This window comes from Megalopta genalis, chromosome 14 (genome assembly GCF_051020955.1).
Source record: "Megalopta genalis isolate 19385.01 chromosome 14, iyMegGena1_principal, whole genome shotgun sequence".
Classification (NCBI taxonomy): Eukaryota; Metazoa; Arthropoda; class Insecta; order Hymenoptera; family Halictidae; genus Megalopta; species Megalopta genalis.
The window spans coordinates 6,167,295-6,194,028 of NC_135026.1; the positions used below are offsets into that span (position 1 = coordinate 6,167,295).

The 26,734-nt window shown below is 41.0% G+C and overlaps 1 protein-coding gene and 1 long non-coding RNA gene across 2 annotated transcripts in view; both read left to right on the plus strand.

Annotated features, from left to right (window-relative positions):
- LOC117225812 (uncharacterized) overlaps window positions 1-26,734 on the plus strand; it is a 728,572-nt gene that overhangs the window by 494,521 nt on the left and 207,317 nt on the right. The window lies entirely within an intron of this gene.
- LOC143260519 (uncharacterized) lies at window positions 6,461-18,969 on the plus strand. Its single transcript, XR_013034777.1, has 2 exons — window positions 6,461-7,238; window positions 17,974-18,969. It is a non-coding gene; the product is annotated as an uncharacterized LOC143260519 (long non-coding RNA).

The window sequence follows — 26,734 nt, forward strand, 5'->3', positions numbered from 1 at the left end:
AATATTCAAATTTGAATACAGTTTAATATTAGATATTGAATATAATATTATATTCAATATTGAACACAATATAATATCCAATATTGGAGACAACATAATATCCAATATTGAACGCAGTATAATATTCAATATAAAATACAGTATAACATTCGATATTGAACACAGAATAATATTAAACGAAACCGATACCGGTCCAGAACAGACCGAAACGGCCGCCTCCGCTAAAATCGGTTTCTCCGTTAACAATCGTTCCGCAGCCGGCCGCAGTATTTTCACTACATTCCGTCCCGTTGTCACATCAGCATATAAATCAGGCGTGGCCCGACGTAGATCTATCAACCGGTCGCGGATCGATAGGAAGAGAACGGCGCCCGTGACAGATTAATCTCGAAGTGCAGCGCGTGCACGCTGCAACCTATCGAACCCGTTCGCTCGCCGCATAATTCATTACTTTTTCCGACGACGACGGTGCCGGTAGACGGTGGTACGTGGTAACCGTGTCCCGGCGAGACCGATCGGACAATCGACGACGGATAGGCGCAGAAATCGAGAGCCGGGCCCGGCCGATCGAGTTTTCGCGTGCTTATTACCGATGCACCCGCGAACCGTCCGCCGCGCCAGATCGATACGCGCTTTCGATTTCCACGCGAGGGCCGCTCGTTTATTTCGCGGCCGCGGAACGATCGGCCGCGCGCTCTGTTATACAACCGTCGTGCCTCCGTCGAGAGAGCTCGCCCGATTTCGTCAATCGGCGGTTAAGGCGAAACCGGTCGCCGCGGAATCAACTATTAATCGGTATCGGGCCAAACGGGAATGTCGAAATCGTCGTAGTCGTCGCACGGCCAACCACTTCCGCCTGCAACCGGCCGTAATTAGCATTAAATGTGTTATTACAGGCGCGTAGCGGATAGCAGCGCGCACCTGGCCGAAGCATAAACGACCGCATAAGCGGCCCGTTTCGGGCCCGGAGAGCTTATTGACAATTGTGAGATAGCATCTCCGCGCGAGACGCCGGCTAATGCCGCGGCCGGCTTTTTTTTATCAGCCGCAGAAGATTGAGCTGACGCACGTGTTTCTGCGTGCACTGATGCAATTGGTTCGGCGTGCCCGATCTGCGCGCGCTACAAGGAATTGAGAACGTTCTGGCGAAACTTCGGAGATTTGCTGATTGAAAATAATGCGGTGCTTACGGAACTGTTTAGGAAAGTCGGACTGTGGACAATGAGAACCTTTGTTTAGATCATCGGCTCTTCGTATATGGTTTGGTGGATTGTGCGGGAAAATGTGCACGGTATGCGCGTTATTGTCCGATACGTTAGGAAATTGTTTCGTACTTTAAATCGATTTATACACCTTCAGATTTAATGGAGACTAGTGAAAGAACATTCTATGTATAATTTAATAGGACAAATATTCCACATTGAATAGAGTATCTTATTTAATAGTGAATAGAATGAAATATGTTCAATGTCGAATATGGTACTATATTCAATGTTGAACACAGAATAATATTTAATAGAGAATAATGTTCAATATTGAATGGAGAATAATATTCAACATTGATTCAAATGTTATATTCAATAGTCAATAGAGAATAATATTCATAATTGAATATAGAATAACGTTCATTATTCAACATTGAAAACATTATAATATTGAATATTGAATATTCAATAGAGTTCTAATATTGAATATTGAATAGAGAGCATAATATTCAATATTCAACATTGCACAAAACAGAATATTGGTCACTGAATGCAGTATAATATTCAATATTGAACATTGAATATAGTATAATAATCAATATTGACAATTTATGTAGTATAATATCCAACATTGGACACTGAATACAATATAATATTCAATATTGAACATTGAATATAGTATAATAATCAATATTGACAATTTATGTAGCATATTATCCAACATCGGACACTGAATACAATATAATATTTAATATTGAACATTCTATGGAATATAGTAATCAATATTAAACACTGAATAGAGTATAATATCCAATATTGGACACTGAATACAGTATAATATTCAATATTGAATATTGAATGGAATATAATATTGAATATTGAATATTGAGTGGAATATAATATCCAATATTGAGTGGAATATAATATTCAATATTAAACACTGTATACAGTATAATATTCAATATTGGACACTGAATACAGTATAATATTCAATATTGGACACTGAATACAGTATAATATTCAATATTGAACATCGAGTGGAATATAATATTCAATATTGAACATTGATTGGTATATAATATTCAATAGTAAACATTGAATGCAGTGTAATATTTAATATTGAACATTGAATACAGTATAATATCCAATATTGAATGGAATATAATATTCAATATCCAACATATCGACATAAACAATGTCAGCTCGGTATTCCAATACAAAAATTAACAACACTCTACTTTACCAAGCAATTTTGCTTTCATTATCATGACTGCAGCATCACATTCCACACCTCTTTCCAAAAATCGAAAAAATCCCAAGAACTATTCATGGCTCCCAAAGTTCCTCGCTCAAGCATGCATCGTCGCGAGCACAATAGGGCATAAAATTTTGTGGCCGTCTCGGCACCGACGCCTCGAAGCCGCCCGGTTTCGTGCGGCATACACGAATGCCACGCGCGCGATGTTACCGTCACGATTAAGTCGAAACGCGGTGCGAACGAGATATTATCGTTCACCGGTGTGTAGTCCTCGGTGTCTCGTTAATTACTCCGCGAGCCGTTTCGTGTCCCGGAACGGACACGGGCAGCATGGATCCTTTCCGTGCACCGCCGAGAAACATTTCGGGTCCCGCTGTCCGGCCCGTAATGCGACCCCCGGATTTCACGAATTCAACGAGCTTCCGCGGAGACTTCGAGGTTGTTAGCGCGGCTTAATTACGTGTAACGAGCATACCGCGGAAGTTTCGGCTGATATAGCCGCGCGCGGATTTTGATTTCCTTCGGGAATCGATTCGATTAATCGCGCGCAATTCATCTCTCGCTGGATATTAAATTAAATGTTACGATCGCCGGATCACTTTTGATATTGAATATTATATTCCATTCGATGTTCAATATTGAATATTAGACTGTATACAGTGTTTAATATTGAATATTATACTGTATTCAGTGTTTAATATTGAATATTATATTCTATTCAATATTCAATATTAAATATTATACTGTATGCAGTGTTTAATATTGAATATTATATTCCATTTAATATTCAATACTGAATATTATATTCCATTCAATATTCAATATCGAATATTATACTGTATTCAGTGTTTAATATTGAATATTATATTCTATTCAATATTCAATATTCAATATTATACTGTATGCAGTGTTTAATATTGAATATTATATTCCATTTAATATTCAATACTGAATATTATATTCCATTCAATATTCAATATCGAATATTATACTCTATGCAGTGTTTGATATTGAATATTATACTGTATTCAGTGTTTAATATTGAATATTATTCTGTATGCAGTGTTTAATATTGAATATTATATTGTATTCAGTGTTTAATATTGAATATTATATTCCACTCAATATTCAATATTATATTCCATTCAATATTCAATATTGAATATTATACTGTATTCAGTGCTTAATATTGAATATTATATTCCACTCAATATTCAATATTATATTCCATTCAATATACAATATTGAATATTATACTGTATTCAGTGTCCAATATTGGATATTTTACTGCATTTTTTGTCAATATTCAATATTATACTGTATTCAATGTACAATATTGATTATGCAAATCGTGGAACAAAGGTCACCGAAGGGAATTACACATTTTTGCGAACCGGCCGACCAAATTGAACGATTCGATGACGCGACGTCGATAAAATTTTTACGAAGCGGATTTTTTATGCAGGATTAGAACGGCAGCCTCACGAGGTGCTGTCGATGCAGCGAGATACGCGCAGGACAGCGTAATCAGCCGCGCCAGTAATTCTCCCGTCGGTAAGAATACGCTGTAAAAGTCGACGGCCGTTTTTTCCCCCCAATGGTTTCCCGTGTGCAGAAGGAACCTAGCATTTACGCTACCACGACTTTCGTATAAATCAAAGCTTCGTTTCGTGGCGAGTCGCTGCACGACCATAGATAGGCATAATATCTTACGTCGAGGTCAAGGCGAATGTGTCAGGCTCGTTTACGGCTCGCACACGTGTTGGTATTAAACGCCACGATTCATCAGAAGGAGAAGAAGATAATCTGCACCTACGCCGCGAGGATCTACCGTAAAATTTCCACCGCCAATACCCGGATTAACCGGCGAAAGCGACGGATAATGCTGTGGAATGCGGGGACTCGGCGGTTCTATGAAACTGTGTCGTTGCGGACTGTCGATTCTATCATCAATTTGCAGTTTTACATGCGGCCGTATCTCGCCTATGATCAGGCTATCCTTTCCTTCAACCCGAAGATTTTATCCGCCGCGGATATGAATAGGAACGTTCAGCTGCCAATGTGCTTGGACTTTGAAAAGAATTTTCATTTTTCTTTTACGCATTTTAAGAGCGGAATGCTGCGCTTGGATTCAATATTGAATATAATATCCCTATTAAAGTTGAATATTCTATTCTATTCAGTGGTAAATTACGTTACGTTAGAATACGCTGTTTAATAGAGAATTTTAGTCATTATTCGATGTGAGAGATTATTTTGTATTCAATATTGAATATTATTCAATAATTGAATGTTATATTCTATTCAATGTTCAGTATTATACACTATTCAATATTGAAAGTACAATAGTAATTTCCATTGAGTAATTCAATGTTAAATGTTACATACTATTCATTGTTAAATATTATACACTATTCAATATGGAAAGTTATTCTCCATTCAATGTTATATATTCCACCATATTCAGTGTTGAATGTAGAATATTGTACTCTATTCAATGTTAAATATAGAATATTGTATTCTATTCAATAGTGAATATATTGTAGAATATTGTACTCTATTCAATGCTGAATGCTCAATGTAGAATATTATATTCCAATCAATGATACATATTACACCCTATTCAATGCAGGATATTATTTTCCACTCAATGTCAAATGTAGAGTATTATTCTGTATGTAAAATTGAATGCAATATTTTAGTCAATGTTGAATATAATACACAATTCAATGAGAGAGACTACTTTTGTATTCAATATTGAATATTATATACTATTCAATGTTGAATATACAATATTAATTTCCATTCAGCATTCAATGTTGAATGTTTAAATATGATACACTATTCAATATATTCTGCATTCAATGTTGAATATCGCACATTGATATGGCGCAATATTGCAGGACATTATTCTCCATTCAATAGTGAATACTCTGCTCCATTGAATGATAAGTATTATACTCTATTTAATAGGGAATATTATTCTCTATTTAATGCTAAATATTGTAATCTATTAAATATTGAATTACAATATTTAGCATTAAATAGAGAATAATATTCCGTATTAAATAGAGTATAATACTTATCATTCAATGGAGCAGAGTATTCACTATTGAATGGAGAATAATGTCCTGCAATATTGAATATTGAATATTAAATATTAAATATTAGATGGGTGAATTAAATGGGTGAAATATTATTCTCCAGCCAATGTCGAATATTATACTCTAATCAATGTTGAATGTAGATAATTACTCTGCATGCAATTTTGAATGAAGTATTGAATTTAATGTTGAATATTCTATTCTATTCAATGTTGAATGTCATATCCTATTAAATGTTGAGTAATATATTCGAATCAATGTTGAATATTCTATTGTATTCAATGCTGAATATGCTATTCTGCTCCATGATGAATATTACATTCTATTCAATGTTGAATACTCTATTCTATTCAATGTTAAATATCGAATTCTATTCAATGTTGTATGCCATATTGTATTAAATATTCAGCATTATATTCGGTTCAATGTTGAATACTCTGTTCTATTCAATGTTAAATATCGAATTCTATTCAATGTTGAATGTCGAATTCTATTCAATATTGAATGTCATATTGTATTAAATATTGAGCAATATTGAATATTCTATTCAATATTAAATATGCTATCCTATTCAATGTCAAGTATCCTATCCTACTCAATGTCGACTACAATATTCTTTTCAATCTTGAATATTATATCAAACATGCCGTCACATTATAATACTCTTTCGATCCGGCTCCGTGTCCGAATAAACACTCCACCACCCTCAACGTACAGCTATTCTCCCAATTATTTCGTACAATCGTCGTTCAATAATTCCGACAGTCTCGCAAACCCAGCGCGGTTCAACGGCCACAAGAAACGTAACCAAGAACCGGCAAAACCTTCGGGGCCCGTGATCGCAAGAAGCATGCATCGCGGGCATGTCAGCGTCGTCAATGTCTAGCCGGGGCACCGTTCGATCAGCAAAAAGTCGCGAAAAAAGCGGAAGTATCCTACGGCGGTCGTAAATCCGGCTAGACGGGGCTACGCGCGACTCGTACGTACTTAAAGACGCACACATACAGACACACATGCCGCGATATACATTCGAGATCCGCTCGGCGCGATTCCGCGGTGCGGTGCGGCGAGGCGTTCGCACGAGTGAGTCGTAAAACTTTCTCACCAGGCCCGCGGTGCGGGCAAAGTGAAGCGGCCTGCTCTCTCAAGGATCCCGGCGAGAGAGGAGGATCGATCGCCGCGTGCGTGACCGTGGAAAGAGACCGCGAACGATCCCGGGCCGGTGTGGAACGAGACGCAGAAAGGAGCCGTGGCGGAGGGAAGGGGGGGAGGGGCCGGCAGGACGTCAGCAGGATACGAATCCGCGAAGGATCCGCGCCGGCAGAAGCGTCGTCCAGCGGCAACCTCGAGATATTTAGCGGCGATCGGAAACAACAAGCTGCCGTCTAATCACCGATCGACTACCGCGGCGGTCCCTCGAACCCTCCGAGAGGCCCCGCCGCGAGCGTGTGAGCGTGTACCCCGGGACCGCGACTGAATCACGCTAACTAGGGGCCAGCCCGATCGGCCCTGAAGACCACACACCGCTCGCCGCTTCCTCGCCGGAGATCGACCGGAGGAGAGAGCAATCCTGCGGCTGGTCTTGACGCTTTCAAGAATTCGAGAGATTGAAAGTGGTCGGGAGATTGATCCGGTTCGGGATCTGCTGGGATTCGGAGCAAGGGAAGCGAAGTAGGTAGAGTTCTACGGCTTTGGTGGCGGGCACTTGGAGGGGATTGGTGCTTAATTGGTGAATTGGTGCTTATTTGGTGAATTCACTTCGATGAGGTACTTGGGGCAGAGAGTCATTTTTGACTCCAGGATCAGTATTTTAGGGGATACGTAGGCTTTTATAGCTTTGATAGTGGTCACTGGGAGGAGATTGGTGCATAATTGGTAGCTATTTGATGAATACTCTTTGATAAGGCACTTACAACAAAAAGTCACTGTTGACTCCGGGATCAGCATTTTAGAGGAAACGTAGACTTTTATAGCTTTGATACTGGTCACTTGGACGGGATTGGTGCCTAATTGGTAGTTATTTGATGAATACTCTTCGATGAGATACTTTGTGCAGAGAGTCATTTTTGACTTCAGGATCAGCATTTTAGGGGATATGTAGACTTTTACAGCTTTGATAGTAGTCACTTGGAGTGGATTGGTGCCTAATTGGTAGCTATTTGGTGAATGCTCCTTGATGAGGCACTTGATACTCAGAGTCATTGTTGTCTCTGGGATCAGTATTTTAGGGTATATGTAGACTTTTACAACTTTAATAGTAGTCACTTGGGTGTTGACTCTGGGACTAGCATTTTAGGAGATGTGCAGTCTATACTGCAGTCTAAAGAGGGATATGTACTCTCCTACAACTTTGGTAGTGACCACTTGTTGGCATTGGAGCCTAATTGGTAGCTATTTGGTGAAAACTCTTCAAAGTGACACTTGGCTGCTCAGAGTCATTGTTGACTCTGGGACTAGCATTTTAGGGTATATCCAGTCTAGACTACAGTCAAAAGGAGGATATATTGTCTTCTATAACTTCGATAGCTATTTGATGAATATTCTTCAATAAACCACTTAGTGCTCAGAGTCATTCTTGCCTCCAGGATTAGCATTTTAGGGTATATGCTATTTAGACTACAGTCTAAAGGAGGATACGTAGTCTAGACTACAGTCAAAAGGAGGATATATTGTCTTCTACAACTTCGATAGCTATTTGGTGAATACTCTTCAATAAACCACTTAGTGCTCAGAGTCATTCTTGACTCCAGGATTAGCATTTTAGGGTATATTCCATCTAGACTACAGTCTAAAGGAGGATACATAGTCTAGACCACTCTAAATCCCAACTTCCAAATGAAAGAACCAATAGACCCTACCTGATCTAACCTAACCAGCAACTGCCCACTACATCTACACCTTACAATGACTCAGAACAAAGTACCACAGCTGTCCTCAAAGCTACGCATTTAGGGGATATGGACTCCACTGTGAAACATATGATCCAGCCTCCTTGGGCGAAGAACATTTTGGCTCTATCTGATCCAGTCGGATCAATAGACACCCAGCGAATCTACATACTCGAAGTATCATCGCTGCATTCGGCCTCAATGCTAGCCATTTAGGGGATTCAGAGTTTAAAGTGTCCGATCCAGGCCGAACAATAGCTACCCGGTAAATCCTGCTCGGAGAAGCATTCGAATGGAGGACTTTCGTGGCAGCTCCTTAAGCCGCGTCGAATTGCTCGAGTGACTTAATTTCTGGCTCGTTGACAGAAAAGAAATCCTATCGTAAGCCGAAGCACCCACCGATTTGTATCTCCGCGAACAATGCAACCGCACACGTCCATCTACCGTCGCGGCGAAGCAGAATTTAAAGCAGGCTCGTACCTTCCGAGCGCAATAGACCGTAGTGGAACCTATTACATATTATTGGTAGATAATAATACCATGGTCCGGGAACGTTGGCCGGGACTTACGACGTCCGATGCCAATATTATGAAAGTGGCTTGATAAATGAAGTGTTGGACAACGGAACGACGAAGAGAATGTTCGAAAGAATCGGTGTACAGTGGACCACAAAAGCATTCGTGCACCTTTTAAAAGGCGATAACTTTTTGAAAAATGAACCGAACGACTGGAATTTTTTTTTTAGATAACAAAGATCTTCTTTTACATTGCCAAGATCTGCGAAAGACATTGTTTAAATTTTCGTTATAGGCTCAGATGAAAAAGTTAAAAAAACGAGTTTTTTTAATTAATTTCTTTTCATTTCATGCAACAGGAAAATTTTAAAAAAAGCTTTTTAGCCATCGTCTGATATATATAGACTAGTCCTTCTGTCATCTAATTAAAAAGTGCGAGTCATTCAGTTCAGTTTTAAAATACAATAACTATGGAAAAACATTGGATAAAAATCGGTCGAATTTGACCGACGATATCTCCGCGATAAATGATCGCAGGATGACTATTCTTTTTTTAAATTAAAGCTTGTAACCTCTACTTTGAGACAGCATTTCTCGATTTTAAGTTCGACGCACCCTCGTCGCTGCATATATTTAAATATAAGGGTATGTTTGTCATACCGAAAATTGGAAAGTTCGACAAAATGCACGGACTTCGTCGAATTTTTTCCTGCGATGCCGTACGCGGTGGAATGAAGTGTAATCCTTCCCCTCCGATTAAAAAAAAAGAAACCTGGCTGCGATTTTTTTCGCGAAGTTACGACAATTCAAAGCCACCCTTCGTCACGTACCGGCGACATTGCCGGGAAAATTCTCGAATTTTTCGTGACCACTGCGAAGCAGATAGTAAAACAATTCTTTCTGCATTTGATTCAGCTTCTTTTATACCATCGAGAACAATTTTTTACCTGGAAATATTCGGTCGCATCTCTGTGTAAAATATTTCCGAATTCGAACTTGTGGTTTACTCGATTGCCACATTTCTCGATTGCGTCAGAGATTCCACTTAACGTGCGATAACACCGCAGAAAAAAATCGTAGATCGATTTCTAAGTAGTCATTGTAACGGGGAGACTTTTCTCTATAAGATGACTTCAAAATAAATGCAAAAAAAAATTTCTCGAACCCAGCAGAATCTCAAACTAGACTCTAAAATCGTCAAATTACATAACTCGAATTCTCCACCGTTTCGTAATAAAAAACAAAAGTCTTTCAAAAAACCAATTCGATAGTGTAAAAGTGGAGATTCCAGCCTTTAAAATGAGCACCAGAAAACAGTTCTACGATTCTTTTACACGAAGTTACAGAATCTGTAAGGTCGAGAATTATTTGATCACACAAACCCTGCGACAACTCCAAGATTATCTCGCACTCGCGAATTTTTCGAGAGGTCCGCGATGCAGGTAGCGAAATAATTCTTTTTTTATTCGATTGATCTTCGTTTGCGCAATCGAAACCACTTCCCAAAGTGTCCACTGAGCGGCAGTTAGGGAATATTTACTGCTCGAATCAATTACATCATGGAAAACTGTTGGATAAAAATCGGCCGACTTTGACCGACGATAGCTTCGCGATAAACGACCGCAGGATGACAATTCTCGTTTTAAATGAAAGCTTGAAACCTCTACATTGAGACGGTGTTCCTCGATTTTAAGTTCGTCCGGTAAATTCCGCCGGTTTCCAGCGCGTAACCTGTTGCCTGCGACTCGTCGCGCGCCGCGTCGGAATTGAGACGCCGGCTGCATATAAAGATATTATGCAAGGAACGGCTCGGTAGTCGAATTATCCGTGAATTGGCGCGATCGGGCAGCTCGCCTAAGTGGAATTTATCGATCGATGCCGGCCGGGACGCGCGATCGTGCCGGAAGGGACGCGATCATGCGCGACAACAATACCCGGCTTATCACCGCGCATCGCGCATCCCCGCGGACAGCCAACAGATCCGAAACGATCGGATCGCGTTCACCGACCCTCCGCGATCCAGCCGGGACGTATTCCCGGCTTGTTATCGGAAGATTGTCGCGCCGGTAGATCCGTATCGATCGTCGTAGTTCACCGGCCGATCGCCGGTTTCCACGGTTGCACCTGCGACTTCGCGCGCCCCGATCCCGAACGGAAACTCGCGTTTAAATCGCCGCGGTAAATCGAGCGTTCCCGACGGGCCCGCGGGCCCCTGTCCGGCCCGCGGTTCCCTGTCGGGCCCCGGCTTAATAGGGAAATAAAGCAGCCTCGATAGACGGGGCCCGGCGCGCCGGTCAAGTGGAATATGACGTCGTTTGGTCAGACGCGTTTCGGTGACTACGCCGCCGCTACTGCATTCGTGACGGAGATGCGGAATTGCGTCGATGCTGTCTGCAACGATTTCTCGATCGTTCTTTTTTGGATCGGTTTAAATTATTGGTGATTTTTCGCTTCGTTTCAAGCGTCGCGATTAATATTTTAACAACACTTCGCGACGAAACGAGAACAGTTTGCGAGAACTTTCTCACGTTTCGTTTTTAAATATTCGGAACAAGGATTTTTTTTAAGAATTTATTTCGGTGGGATCTTATAGAGGAAAGTCTTCCCTTTAAAATGAATTCTCGGAAAGCGATCTGCGATTTTTTTCTGCGGTTGTATCGCATTTTAAGTGGAGAGAGAGACGGGGGCGAGGCGTGGTGACCATGAAAACTACAGGTGCGGATTCGGAATTATTTAATTCATAAACGCGACTAAATTTTTCTCAACGAAAAATTGTGTCTGATAGTACAAACCAAGATCATTCGAATAAAACAAGAATTATTTCGCTACCTGCATCGCGGACCTCTCGAAAAATTCGCGAGTGCGAGATAATTTTGGAGTTGTCGCAGGGTTTGTGTGATCGAATAATTCTCGACCTTCCAAATTCTGTAACTTCGTGTAAAAGAATCGTAGAACAGTTTTCTGGTGCTCATTTTAAAGGCTGAAGTCTCTAATTTCCTACTATTAAACTGGCTTTTTGAAAGACTATTTTTTTTTATTACGAAACGGTGGAGAATTCGAGTTATGTAATTTGTCGACTTCACTGTCAAATTTCAGATTCTGCTGGGTTCGAGAAATTTTTTTTCGCATTCATTTTGAAGTCATCTTGTAGAGAAAAGTCTCCCCGTTACAACGACTACTCCGAAATCGATCTACGATTTTTTCCTGCGGCGTTATCGCATGTTAAGTGGAACGTATATCTGACGAATCGAATCGAAACGTGGTTTGCTGTGTAAACCGCAGACCCGAATTCAAAAATATTTTACGCAAAGATGCGACCGAATTTTCCCAAGTAAAAAATTGTTTGCGATAGCGCAAAGGAAGGCGAATTGAATGCAACAAGGCTAATTTTGCTATCTGCTCCACAGCGGTCACAAAAAATTCGAGGAAACAAGCTACTTCTCCGATCATCACGATGATCGTATAACCGAAAACTCGTCAATTTTCCAAATCGCGTAACTCTCCGTAAATCAATCGTACAATAAACATCTCGTGCTCGTTTTAAAGAACGAAGTCTCTACTTTCGCGCTCTGGAGCTCGTTATCCCCGAAGATTTTCATACGATCAACAGAAACTTAAAACAGCGGACAAACTGCACAACGAAATACCATCGACGCACAACGTTCAACCTGTCGGGCAATGTACATTGCCGTGCAATATACAGAGTGTCCCAAAATTATTGAACAAGCGGGAAACGAGAGGTTCCTCAGACCATTTGAAGCAACTTTTTCCTCGGCGGAAATGCAATCTGCGGCTTCGTTTACGAGTTATCAACGAAAAACGGTGACCAATGTGAGGCGCGATCGGGCCCAATTCCGCTGATTGGCAGGGCCGCCTCGCGCCACCGTATGCCGACATATTTTCCAAATCAAAATTATTCTTCGATCACCATATAATTCGATTTCGCACCGGCGGAATTGAAATGACCGCGCGAATGGGCCCGGGCCCGGGGACCCACGTCGTCCGGGCGACGCGCTGAAAACCGATCGGGCCGCGTTTGTTGCGCAAGTCATTGTAATTGCTCATTGTACAGCAATTTACACGGGTGTACAGAGGGGCCCCAATATCGTGCCCTGTATCATAGCTCGGCGAGCACAGCCACGGGCCCCGCGGAGAGCTTACCTTGGCGCGGTACATTCCCTTATCGGCAAATCGCCGGCTAATCATCATCAATCACTATCTGGTGTATCGACTGCGTGCGCGCTCACATGCGTCTCCCTCTCCCTCTCCCCCCTCCCCTTCTTCTCGTTACACTCGGGGGCCCGCTCGGCAGTTGTTTGCGCGGCGATACGAGCGCGCCGGGGTGGGGGACGCCCGGGACTTTTACGTTCTCGAGGCCTCGGTGGTCGCCGAGGCATTATCGCTTTTACTTGCATCGGGGTTAGCCTTCCGCTATGGTCATTTCAGCGAAAGATCGATCGTACCAACTTTTTCTGCGGGCCCGAGAGTCCGATCGGTTCACGGCCTCCCGGCGGCCGCGGTCCTCGCTGATCCTTCGGGCCCTCTCCTTTTCTTTCGTCGCGCTGCCGCGGCAGGAGCGGCGCGCGGCGCGGCGTTCTCCTTTTCTTTTCCGGCGAGAGGACGTTTACGGCGCTTTCCTTTAATTAACGGTGGCCAACGGTCCTATAAATATCGCGGAAACGTGCCACCGCGCCGAACACCGGCGTCAACCGACCGCCTCCGAGCCGACCGCAGCGGGGCCCTAATAATATATTGCCAGGCCGATACCGTCTAATGACACGCAATTATTGTACCGTGTCGCGCGCGCGCAAATCTCTGGCTATTTAATGCGCCGCAATTACGCGATATTTATTGTTCACTCGCGTTTTCATTGTTCTATTTAGATCTCGGCCAGCCGAGTTGCCTGCCGTGGCAGCGGACAGGACAGCTGCCCGGTTCCCTCGCGAATCGGTGACGCGATTCGGTTGCTGTAGGTTCGGCTGGGCCCGTCGGCGAAACAAACGCGCCGAATTTGCGTTATCTTGCGAACGGATCGAGGATATTCGCGGAAGGTAAACATACATACATATATTACATATATGGCGATCGAAGAATAATTTCGCTTTGGAAAAGATGGCTTACGCTGGCGCGAGGCGGTCCTGCCAATCAGCGGAATTGGGCCCGATCGCGCCTCACATTGGTCACCGTTTTTCGTTGATAACTCGTAAACGAAGCCGTGGATTGCATTTCCGCCGAGGAAAAAGTTGCTTCAAATGGTCTGAGGAATCTCTCGTTTCCCGCTTGTTCAATAATTTTAGGACACTCTGTATATTGCTCGGCAATGTACATTGCCCGACTGGTTGAACGTTGTGCGTCGATGGTATTTCGTTGTTGCAGTTTGTCCACTGTTTTAAGTTTCTGTTGATCGCATGAAAATCTTCGGGGAAAACGAGTTCCAGAGCGCGAAAGTAGAGACTTCGCTCTTTAAAACGAGCACGAGATGTTTATTGTACGATTGTTTTACAGAGAGTTACGCGATTTGGAAAATCGACGAGTTTTCGGTTATACGATCATCGTGATGATCGGAGAAGTAGCTTGTTTCCTCGAATTTGTTGTGACCGCTGTGGAGCAGATAGCAAAATTAGCCTTGTTGCATTCAATTCGACTTCTTTTGCGCTATCGCAAACAATTTTTTACTTGGGAAAATTCGGTCGCATCTTTGCGTGAAATATTTTTGAATTCGGGCCTGCAGTTCACGCTGTTGACACATTTCGCTTCGATGCGCCAGATATACTATCCACTTAATGTGCAATAACACCGCAGAAAAAAATTGTAGATCGATTTCCGAGTAGTCGTTGTAACGGGGAGACATCGCTCTACAAAACGATGCTATAACGAATGCGAAAAAAAATTTTGCAAGCCCGATAGACTACTACAAACTTATTCAATAAATCTGAATCAAAATTCGCGAGAATTTCCAGGGCTCCAAAAAACTATCCTAGACCAAACAAAATGATAAGCTAAATCAAACATATTTTTTTTCGTTCCTAGTTGCAACAATTTGGCATAAAGATAAGTCAATCTTTCGCATAATCGACGCGTACACGTATCTCGCATTATTCCCCCAATATTTAGGATAGCGGTGCCAGTTACTGTGTGGTGACCAGTTGCTGCGCCTTCGGTCTGTTCTCTGACACAATTAACTCTATTTGGACAATATACACTGAGAACTTGTTTATTGAAGCACAAACAGAATAACAGAATGAAACGGTAAAAGTATGAAATCGGTGTTTTATGAAGTACAATGTGACACTTTATGGATTCGTGTTAAATGGTCGATAAATCGTACAATATTTATCGAATAAGATATTAAATTTTATTGCAAGATAGAGACAAGATGAAATTATACAAAAAAAATGCAATATGTCTCGTTCAATAACTATAAAGTTAATAAAGTCCATAAAGAGTTCGTAAAACAGCGATTTTAAGCACATCCGCGATGGGTCCCCCATCGAAAATGAAATGAAATCGGGCAATAATAATAAAGCCCGATGAATAATAATAATGGATAATAATAATAATAATGAATTGTAATAATAATAATGAGTAGTAATAATAATAATGAACAGTAATAATAATAATGAATAGTAATAATAATAATGAATAAAAATAATAATAATAAATAGAAATAATAATAATTAATAGAAATAACAATAATGAATAGTAATAATAATAATGAGTGCAAATATTAATAATGAATAGAAATAATAATAATAAATAGAAATAATAATAATGAATAGAAATAACAATAATGAATAGTAATAATAATAATGAGTACAAATATTAATAATGAATAGAAATAACAATAATGAATAATAATAATAATAATAATAGTAACGAATAGTAATGATAATAATAATGAATAATGATAAAAATAATGAGTAGTAATAATAATAATGAATAGTAATAATAATAATGGATTAGAATAACAAGAATGAATAATAATAAATGTTAATGAATATGTACGGACGGTGCGTACCCGGAGCGGATAAATCTTGTAGATCACGCAACGGCGTCGCTTGTCCGTTTCCCGGGAACGTCGATTCCCGGTTTCGGAGGCGACCGGCCACCGAAGGGTAGCATTGGCTATTCCAGCTGGCGGCCAGTGCCGTCGCGCCGCGCGGCCGTATGAATATTCCTTTCGGCGGCAACGAGTTTCTTTCGGACCGGGCCGCGTTCACCTGCACCGTTCGTCTTCGTCACCGGTCCCGAAGACGCGGCGCAGTATAGCCCGATGACCGGCGTGCCCCGTCATTAGGTGTACGCGCTACCGGTGTACCGGTTTTTCCCTGCGACCTTCCTTCGCCCTCGCCTCCCGCCCGCCCCCCTCCCTCTTACGTCGCGCCGGCCTTTCTCCTCTATCGCGACTCGCAAGAAACTGTTTTGTTCGCTTCTTACTCCGCCGCTCGTTCCTGATGTATTTCTGCAGATATATATGGGGTTTAGTGAACCCTCGGCGAGTCCGCAATGCGATACGTTATGGTCGAACGATTTTGGTGTAGCTGGTCTCTCGGAAATCAGAAGATAACGTGCGAGATGTTTGGCAAATGTTTTCAAGCTTTGTGCTGTGTGGAGAAAATTTGGGAGCCAAGGTCTTCTCAAGGTCAGTTCGTTTTATAATGTAAGGCGTTGCAACCGATGTCCAATTTTAATGGCATTGCTGCAGTCGTCGGCGAAGTATGTCGAAGATAATGCACATAACCGCGACACAAAAATACGCTGGTATGCTCTGAACTTCGCCTGACACCGTCGCGTGGTTTATTTTTAAATCTCGTGACCAGTTTCCAGAGAAAAAAATATTGGAAACGAGAGTCCATTCTGAGTCTACCAAGGTAATCTTCATAAGCTGTAGACATCAGTATAATATGTCTAAGATAATCTACCTAACCTCAACAACAAAAAACGTTCGTATGCTCTGAACTTCACCTGGCATCGTCACGTAGTTTATTTTCAAATCCCGTGACCAGTTTCCAAAGAAAAAAATATTGAAAACGAGAGTCCAATCTGAGTCTACCAAGGTAATCTTCATAAGCTGTAGACATCAGTGTACTATGTCTACAATAATCCAGCTAACCTCAACAAAAAAATACGTTAGTATGCTCTGAACTTCGCCTGACACTGTCACGTAGATAATTTCCAAATTCCGTGAGCAATTTCCAGAAAAAAAAAAATTGGAAACGAGAGTCCATTCTAAGCCTGTCAAGATAGTCTTCTAAAGCTGTAGACATCAGTGCACTATGTCTACGAGAATGTACCTAACTTCAAAAAAAAATACGTTGGTATGCTCTGAATTTCGCTTGACACTATCACGTAGTACATTTTCAAATCCCGTCACCAGTTTCCAGAAAAAAAAAATTGAAAATGAATGTTCTCAGCCTACCAAGGTTGTTTTTCGAAGCTGTAGACATCCGCGTAGTATTTATAATATAATCTACCTAACCTCAACAAAAAAATACGTTCCTGTGCTCTGAACTTCGCCTGATACCGTCACGTAGTTTATTTTCAAATCCTGTCACCAGTTACCAGAAACAAAAATATTGAGAATGAATGTTCTCAGCTTACCAAGGTTGTCTTCCGAAACTGTAAACATCCGCGTAGTATTTCTGATATAATCTACCTAACCTCAACAAAAAAATACGTTGGTATGCTCTGAACTTCGCCTGACACCATACCGTAGATCAGGGATATCAAACTCAAAAGCTAACTTGGGCCAAATAAACAATGCTTAACTTTAGGTGGGCCACAAAAAAAAATCAATGTTCACAGAAACATATATTTTTATTTTAACTAGTACATTGTAATAAACATATATAAAGTTAAATTATTGTTTACGTCCTGATACTTGACATCAAAAATGTTCATCTCGGGCCGCGAGTTTGACACCCCTGCCGTAGATACTTCTTAAATTCCGTGTCCAGTTTCTAGTAAAAAATAAAGATATTGTCAACGACTGTCCGTTTTTAGGCTAGCAAGGTGGTCCCGAGCCGCAAACGCTGGCGCGGTGTGTCGAAGATAATCGATGTAGCGGCGTCAAGCTTGGATGTCCGTGGACAGAAGCACGAGGAGGATATCAAAGGGTCCGCTTCCGTCGAGCCCTCTAATTGCTCGAACTCGTGAATTAGCATCGGCAATAAACTCGGCGAGTTGCGGTGCGCCGGTGGTAGGACGTAAAGGTGACTGTAAAGGTTCATTAGTCACCGTACACTGTGTAACCGAGGTACACCTCGGTTGGTACGGCTGCTGGCAACCATTCGTTCCGTGTCTCGCGAAGGATATACACGTTACTCCACTACCGATTCGTTTGCTCTGCGATCCTCCGGCGATTCTAGACAGAATGAAAGGCAAACTTTGAGGGAGAACGTTGCCAGCCAGGCCTCGGCAAATCCTCGACCAGCTGGACCCTGCGATCTAGGGAATTTTTTATGCTTCTGTCCGGGCACTGTGTATCATTGATGGGCAACGGTCTCTTATTCGTGCGTCCCCAAATGATGGCAACACACCCTTAGAAAATAACAGTCCGATAAGTTGCGCGTATTCATCATGAATATGTATTGGCTTGGCCTATAAGTCATTGCGTTTTTTCACCATTAGATGGCAGTACAGAAAAAAATGGCTTATTTGAGCTACGATGTTGGCAGCATTGCTTGGCTACCTCTGTTGTTTTCTTTTTCATTGTATGAAATAACAGAAGACCGAATAAGCAACATATAGTCCCTATAACCTCTAAATTACATTTCATGTGTGTGTGTGTGTGTAGGATATTTAATTATAATATAAAAAAGAAACGAAAAATATGCTTCAAATACGATAATTTTGTCGTGTTCAACTTACAGATGATCTCCAAATCTCCAAATCTCCAGATGAACACAAAGTACACACCGTCTGCTGTAAACAATATTAATTGATGTGTATAAAATAGCATTAAACTGTCAAACGCACGAAATATATTCTTCGCGCCAAGCGGTGTACGTAAAATTCCAAAATCCCCAAATCGTGACAGATAATACTAGATTCATGGAACCCGTCAAAATGACGGGCCACTAATTTTTTAATTCGCCATTATTCACATCGTAAAGATACATACATGAGTTATTTATTCAATTTATATGTTACAATAACACTTGTTAAAAATCAGAATAAATATCTTATCGTCACTTTTATAAACTAATATAAAACAGCTGTTTTTTGTGCTCCGTAAATCCAGCGTTAATAGGGTGAAATGCTCGCGCGTAACTCGTGACGCGCGATCCGAGACACGTTACGAAACGAAACAACGCGGAACAATTTATTCGGAAAAATGAATCCGCTCGCTCGCCGTTTTCCGGCCGGCGTCCACGTGTCCCAGGCGAACGGCCGTAACAATAAACTTGGCCCAAGGGCACCGCCCGGCGTCTTTCATCGACGGCCGGCTGGTTTTTTTCCCCCCGCGTTGTCTAACGAGACCGTATTAATCGGTCGCGTAACACCGGCCGGCACAATGGAACGATTAACGGCGTGTCACTGACGTTGCTTTCGTATCGGGTTTCGCGTCGGTGGAATCGGCGACGCGAACTCGGCGCGACGCGGACACTCCGTAGGCGAATATAGGTTAGGAACGGTCCGGAACGTTCGGAAGGTGTCCTAAACGGCGGCGCTCGAGCTTTCTCTAGCCGGACGTTCGAGCGGCGGCGTGCGCAATCGCAATTTGTCACGTTAAAACGTAAAGGGCCTTATTACGGTCATCGTTCATGTGTCACCGTCGCCGTGCTAATAAGACGTTATTAGCGGTAAAGGAGACCTTTTCACGTCGTTGCCGATCGTGGGACGGTTATTATCGATGGACACCGATTCCTCTTGCATTCCTGGGCCCCGATGCCCGGCCGCGACGTTGATGGATGCCGGACCGCGGCCGAGAGCTCGCGGCGAATCGGGAACTCGTCGCTTCCCGGGATAATTACCGTCGCCGCCGCCAGGGGGCAGGGGGCACCCGAAACCGTCACGCGTCCAGTTCCGGAAGTAACCTCGAAATTAATACAAATATTACGGACACTGTGTTGATCGAACGTTTCGGCTGTCGTGTAATACGTTTCAAATTTTATCGATCGCTTAATTATTTCCGAAGAAGACCGCGTCAAAATCATCGAAACATCGAATTATCGTTTCTTTAATTTCAACTCGATTTCAGTCTTTTAATTGTGCAAAATGATTATTTCGACGGTATTCGGTTTCGTTGGTCCACGTGTCGTTTAACGTTTTTCATTCTCAGATTTAATTTTTGAGAAATTCTTTTGAAAGTCCGGTGTTCGCGTTAGTGTCATTGTGTAGCAAGAGAGAGCGAGAGAGAGAGAGTCTTAACCTTAATACGCAAGAATTAAGTGCTACTAAATGTTACGGGAGCAGTTACAGCGATTATTATAATCGTCGACGCCATTGATATGTTGAAGTTCTATGAAAAAGATGTTTAGTGGTGCTAGAATTTTGTTTCTTTCGTCGAATGACTTTCGAAATTAAATATTTAAATTTTGTCAATATACATATATATAGCAATAAAATCGTAAATAAGTCAAATTGACTCGGTTTGGCGATTTAGTGTCAAAAAGACTCTTTTCATAAAGTAATATAATATATTATAATATAATGTAATATAATATAATACAATACAATACAGAATAGAATACAATATAATAGAATATTGTACAATATGATACAATGTAGAATATAATGCAATACAATATAGAATTCAATATAATATAATATAGTATAATACAATATAAAATATAGTCTAATATAATATAATACAATGCAATACAATATATATATACAATATAATAGAATATAGTACAATACAATACAATGTAGAACACAATATAATAGAATATAATGCATGCAATACAATATACAGGGTGTACCCAAAAATGTCTCGCAATCCGAAAGTGGCGGGTTCCTCGGGCCATTTTAAGCAACTTTTTCCTTTACAAAAATTTTCTCCGAGGGACCGTTAACGAGTTATTAACGAAAAACCGTGACCAATGAGAGGCGAGCTCAGCTGGCGCGAGGCGACCGAGCCAATGAGCGGAACTGGGCTTCGTGCGCTGGTTGGCTGGGCCGCCTCGTGTCAGCCGTACTCGATTCTTACTGGTCACTGTTTTTCGTTAATAACTCATTAACGGTGCCTTGGAGAACATTTTTGTAAAGGAAGAAACTGCTTCAAATGATCTGAGGAACCCGCCACTTCCGGATTGCGAGACATTTTTGGGACACCCTGTAAAATTCAATATAATATAATATAGTATAATACAATATAGTATAATACAATGCAATACAATACAATATAATATAATACAATATAATGAAAATAATATAAAATATAGTCTAATATAATATAATACAATGCAGTATAATACAATATTATAGAATATAGTACAATACAATACAATGTATATATAGAACACAATATAATATAATATAGTATAATACAATATATAAATCATAGTCTCATATAATATAATACAATGCAATACAATACAATACAATATAATAAAAATAAAAATAAAATAATGTTGTGCACATACAAATTATAATCACAAATAATAATTAATCACAATTATAATAACAAATAATAATAATAAATAGTGCGACTGAAGTTTCTCGCAACCGAAGTAAATCCCATTTTTATGTTGCACAATTTAGTACATCACCCATCATCACATCGGCTGGCCCAATCGGGCATCAGCGGCATCCACGAGAAACTTTTAGGTTATAATAGTTTGAACGATCACCTAATAACCGCTCGCGCCGCCTAATGCAGGCCTCCTAATTGATAGAAAGTTGTTCGCGTTTCATTGGGGAATAAATAACCGCGCGCGAAACTCGGATAGTTCGGTCGTTAGATGACAGGTGTGTTTCGAGGCGATCACGGATGATCGCGGACTCTCTCGACCCGCGCGAGTCAATAGGTCGGCTCGAAAGCGTACGGATGATGATGCCCTATAGTTACCGCGCGTTCGTTCTCGGCCATCGCCGCTACGGTTCGTCGTCGGTTCGGCCGGCACGGTTCGTCCTCGTTACGGTTACCGCCACGCGATCCGTTGGGACTCATCGCCGCGCGTGGACATTACCGCGCGTCCCTCGTAATTCCGAGGGAATCGTTACGGAGAAACTTCGCCGGCCGGTCTGTTATCACTGTCGACGGGATTCGTTAGCACGCGGCCTCGTTAGACTCCTCCACGTTTGGTTTCATACCTATGGAACGACTGCGATATCTACGAGCTTCGGTTCTCCGAACCTAGACGGTAACCTAACGCAGACCTAACCTAGACATAACCTAGACGCGATCGTACGAAATGGAAACGACGCGATAGTTTTCTGTTTCCGACCTAATCCTGACCTAACTGGATAACAAAATTGGAGTATAATAGTGTTTTTCTCCTGGTCTAAAGTCAGACAGGAACGAGACGTGGCAACAGCGCAAACTGCAGGTGCGGATTCAGAAATATTTTACGCGAAGATGCGGTCGAATATTTTAGAATAAAAAATTGTTTTTGATAGTGGAAAAGAAGACTAATCGAATGCAAGAAGAATCATTTTGCTATCTGTTTCGCGGATCTCTCGAAAAATTCGCGAATGCGAGGTATTTTTTCAGTCGTCACAGGGTTTGTATGATCCAGAAATTCTTGATATTTCAAATTCTGTAGCTTCGTGTGAAAGAATCGTAGAACTGTTTTCTGGTCCTCATTTTAAAGGCTGGAGTCTCTACTTTCACACTGTCGAATTGGTTTTATAAAATACTTGTTTTTTTTATTACGAAACGGTGGAGAATTCGAGTTATGTAATTTGTCGACTTCACTGTCAAATTTCAGATTCTGCAGGGTTCGAGAAAATTTTTTTCGCATTCATTTTGAAGCCATCTTACAGAGGAAAGTCTCCCCGTTACAACGACTACTCGTAAATCGATCTACGATTTTTTCCTGCGACGTTATTGCATTTTAAGTGGAATGTATATCTGGTGCATCGAAACGAAATGTGGCAACCGTGTAAACCGCAGGTTCGAATTCGGAAATATTTTACGCAGAGATGCGAATGAATTTTCCCGAGTAAAAAATTGTTTTCGATAGCGCAAAAGAAGGCGAGTTGAATGCCAAAGGCTAATTTTGCTATCTGTTTCACAGTAGTCACAAAAAATTCGAGAAAACAAGCTACTTTTACGGTCATCGCACCGAAAACTCGTCAATTTTCAAAAATCTGTAACTTTGTCTAAAATAGTCGTACAACAGCTTTCTTGTGCTCATTTTAAAGGGTGAAGTCTCTACTTTCACACTCCCTAACTACTTTTTTTCAAAGACTGTTGTAGGATGAACAGGAACCGAGAACAGCGGATATTTGGGAAACTGAAAGAGATCGCGATTATTCGTAAACGAAAAAATTGTTCAAAACGACAATCTTTACGCCATCAATAAAATTTGATGAAAATTGGAGTAAAAATCCTGTTGTAAATAATTGCAAAAAAATAATATAGAAGTAACAGTTTTAAAACTGTTTCGGTTTTTTTACAAAAGCGTAGCTCGATAAAACAATGTCGAACACGTCCCCACCACCGCGAGCCTGTAATTAGAACACGAGACTTTCAATTTACGACTTTTTCTGCAGTCGGCGACCCAGGAAAAATCATAAAATTCCTAGCGAATTATCGGCGTGCTGATGAAAGCATAAAGTAGGTAACAAGCAGCGGTTACGTTAGCCGGCGACCATGGGACGAGTAATGAGTTGTTTGTCTCATTAACGATAATTATTTTCCACGTGTTCTGGCACGGTTCGATCATCAATCTCGCGCGGATACCGTGGCCGTTCCGCTCGGCGCGATCATTAGAAAACCGGCGCGCCGCGTGAAAAATCATCGAAAACGTGCGACACATTTCGATCGTGTATCTCGAAAAGCCGATCTAACAAGTTGATTGCCGCGCGGAAATCAATCGTCGGGCACGCAGGTGTTCGAGAGGTGTTGGCAGCCTTAAGAAACGTGGATGCCTTCGTTTAACGGCCGAGGGGATCCTGTTTGAGTAACGATCCCCAACGGAAAGAATGCTAATCATCCGGAGAGCCGGAGAAGAAACTTCGGCCGAACGGCTCTCTCTGTGCAAACTTCATTAACTTCTATCGTCCCTCTGCATAATGTCCGCTCGCTCCGCGCAATTTGTTTTTACGTGGTAGCAGACGTCGTTTGTCCACCGATCGTTTGTCCATCTTTTGTCGATCGATTGCCGTGCATGCACGATCGCGAATCGTTCGGTCGCGGAAGTTGTTTTCGAGATGAGAGAGGATACAAGTTGCGATAAATACGATGATATGAGAGAGTCCTAATGGGTTTTTTCGAAATAAAATTGTATCACCGAACGATTGCGATTGCGAATATATTTTGAAATTGAACTGTTGTGATTGTGAGCAATTTTCGATCGTGAAGAATTGTGATCGTGAGTTATTTTCGATCTTGAACAATTGTGATCTTGGATAATTTTTGATTTTGAACAGTTGTGATATTGTATAATTTTCGATTTTGAACGGTTGTGATCTTCGATAATTTTTTATCTTGATCAGTTGTGATCGTGAACAGTTTTCGATCTTGAACAATTGTGATCTTGAATAATTTTTGATCTTGGATCATTTTCGACCTTCAACCGTTTTGAACAGTTGTGATATTGTATAATTTTCGATCTTGAACAGTTGTGATCTTCGATAATTTTAGATCTTGAACAGTTGTGATCTTGGATAATTTTCGATCTTGGACAATTGTGATCCCGGATCATTTTCAATCTTGAACGAAGGTGATCACGGATAATTTTTGAATTTGAATAGTTGTGATATTGTATAATTTTCGATCTTGAACAGTTGTGATCTTGGATAATTTTCGATCTTGAGCAATTGTGATCTCGGATTATTTTAAATCTTGAACGATGATGATCGCGGATAATTTTTGAATTTGAACAATTGTGATCGCAAGTAATTTTCTATCTTTTGAACAATTGTGATCGCAGTTTACGATCTTGAACAATTGTGATCGTGGATAATTTTCGATCTTTTGAACAATTGTAACCGCGAATAATTTTTGAACTTGTACGATTGCGAACGTAAGTATTTTCCGATCTTAGACAATTGTGATCTTGGATAATTTTAGATCTTGAACAGTTGTGATCTTGGATAATTTTCGATCTTGGATCATTTTATTTTCGATCTTGAACAGTTGTGATCTTGGATAATTTTCAATCTATTTTGATCGTGAGTAATTTGTGATAACGTTACTATTCACGACCAGAATTATTCACAATGATAATTGTTCACCATCACAACTGTTCACGTTCAAAATTTTCGACGATTGCAATTTGCAATTACATATATTCGTGCTAGCAACTGTTCACGATGGCATGGTTCACGATCACAACGATTCAATAATGCAAGCGTTCAAGATCGAGAATTATTCGCGATCACAATCGTTCACGATGGCGATAGTGATGATAACGATTCACAATCACAATTGTACAAGTTCAAACATTATTTGCGATCACAATTGTTCAAGAGATTGGAAATTTATCACGATCACAATTGTTCAAGGTCAAAAACTATCCACGATCATAATCTTTCAAGATTCAAAATAATCCATGATTAGAATTGTTCACAATAGAAAATTATCCACGATCACAATTATTCAAAATCGAAAATAATACAATATCACAATTGTTCAAAGGTAGAAAATTACTTACGATCACAACTGTTCAAGATCGAAAATTATCCAAGGTCACAACTATTCAAGATCGAAAATTATTCAAAATCACAATTGTTCAAGATCGAAAACTGTTCACGGTCACAACCGTTCAAGATCAAAGATTACTCACGATCACAATTGTCCTAGATCGAAAATTACTTACGATCACAATTGTTCGAGTTCAACAAATTAATCGCGATCACAATTATTCAGGATCACCATTGTTCAAGATCGACAATTATCCACGGTCACAATTGTTCAAGATCGAAAACTACTCACGACCACAACTGTTCAAGTTCAAAAATTACTCGTAATCGCAACTGTTCAAAAGCTACAAAATGCCTCTATCACAATCGCCAAAAATCGCAAATTATCTAAAATCACAATTGATCGTATTCATTGTGTTCCACAATGTCAACTGTTCACAATAGCAATTGTCCACCGAGGATGAAAGTTAAAAATTTCACTCGACCCAAATCCGGCAACTTTCAGCTACCGTCGTACCTCGAGATAAAAAATGGAAGGTTCGCCGATCGTTTCGACGGTTTTACCGTTGCCAGAAATCTCCGGCATAAAAACCGCAAGATACGTCGCTCGCAAAGTGTCCATGTGCAATAAATAATGCACAATTACCTGATCCGTGTCGGCATCGATGGGCGCCCCGCGCGCGGAATACGAATTGCTCGTCAAACCGATATTAATTCCCGTTGCCGGTGGCTTCGACATTGTACGATAGCTGATAATAATAGTGATTACTTGGCCACCGACGGACACCATCGTGCCGCGTTACTTTTACACGGCGAGAAGATGGTAAAAATGTCACTGTTCGACGGCTGTTCGAAGGCGGAGCACGCCCGAGGCTTTGCGAAATTATTAAACTCACGGGAAATCGATTTTGCGAAATGAAAGTCCGCGTGAAAGATTTTCACTCGGTGCAGCGCCGATGGAATTTTATATTACCGCGGCGATTAATCAGATTTAATAATGTCAATA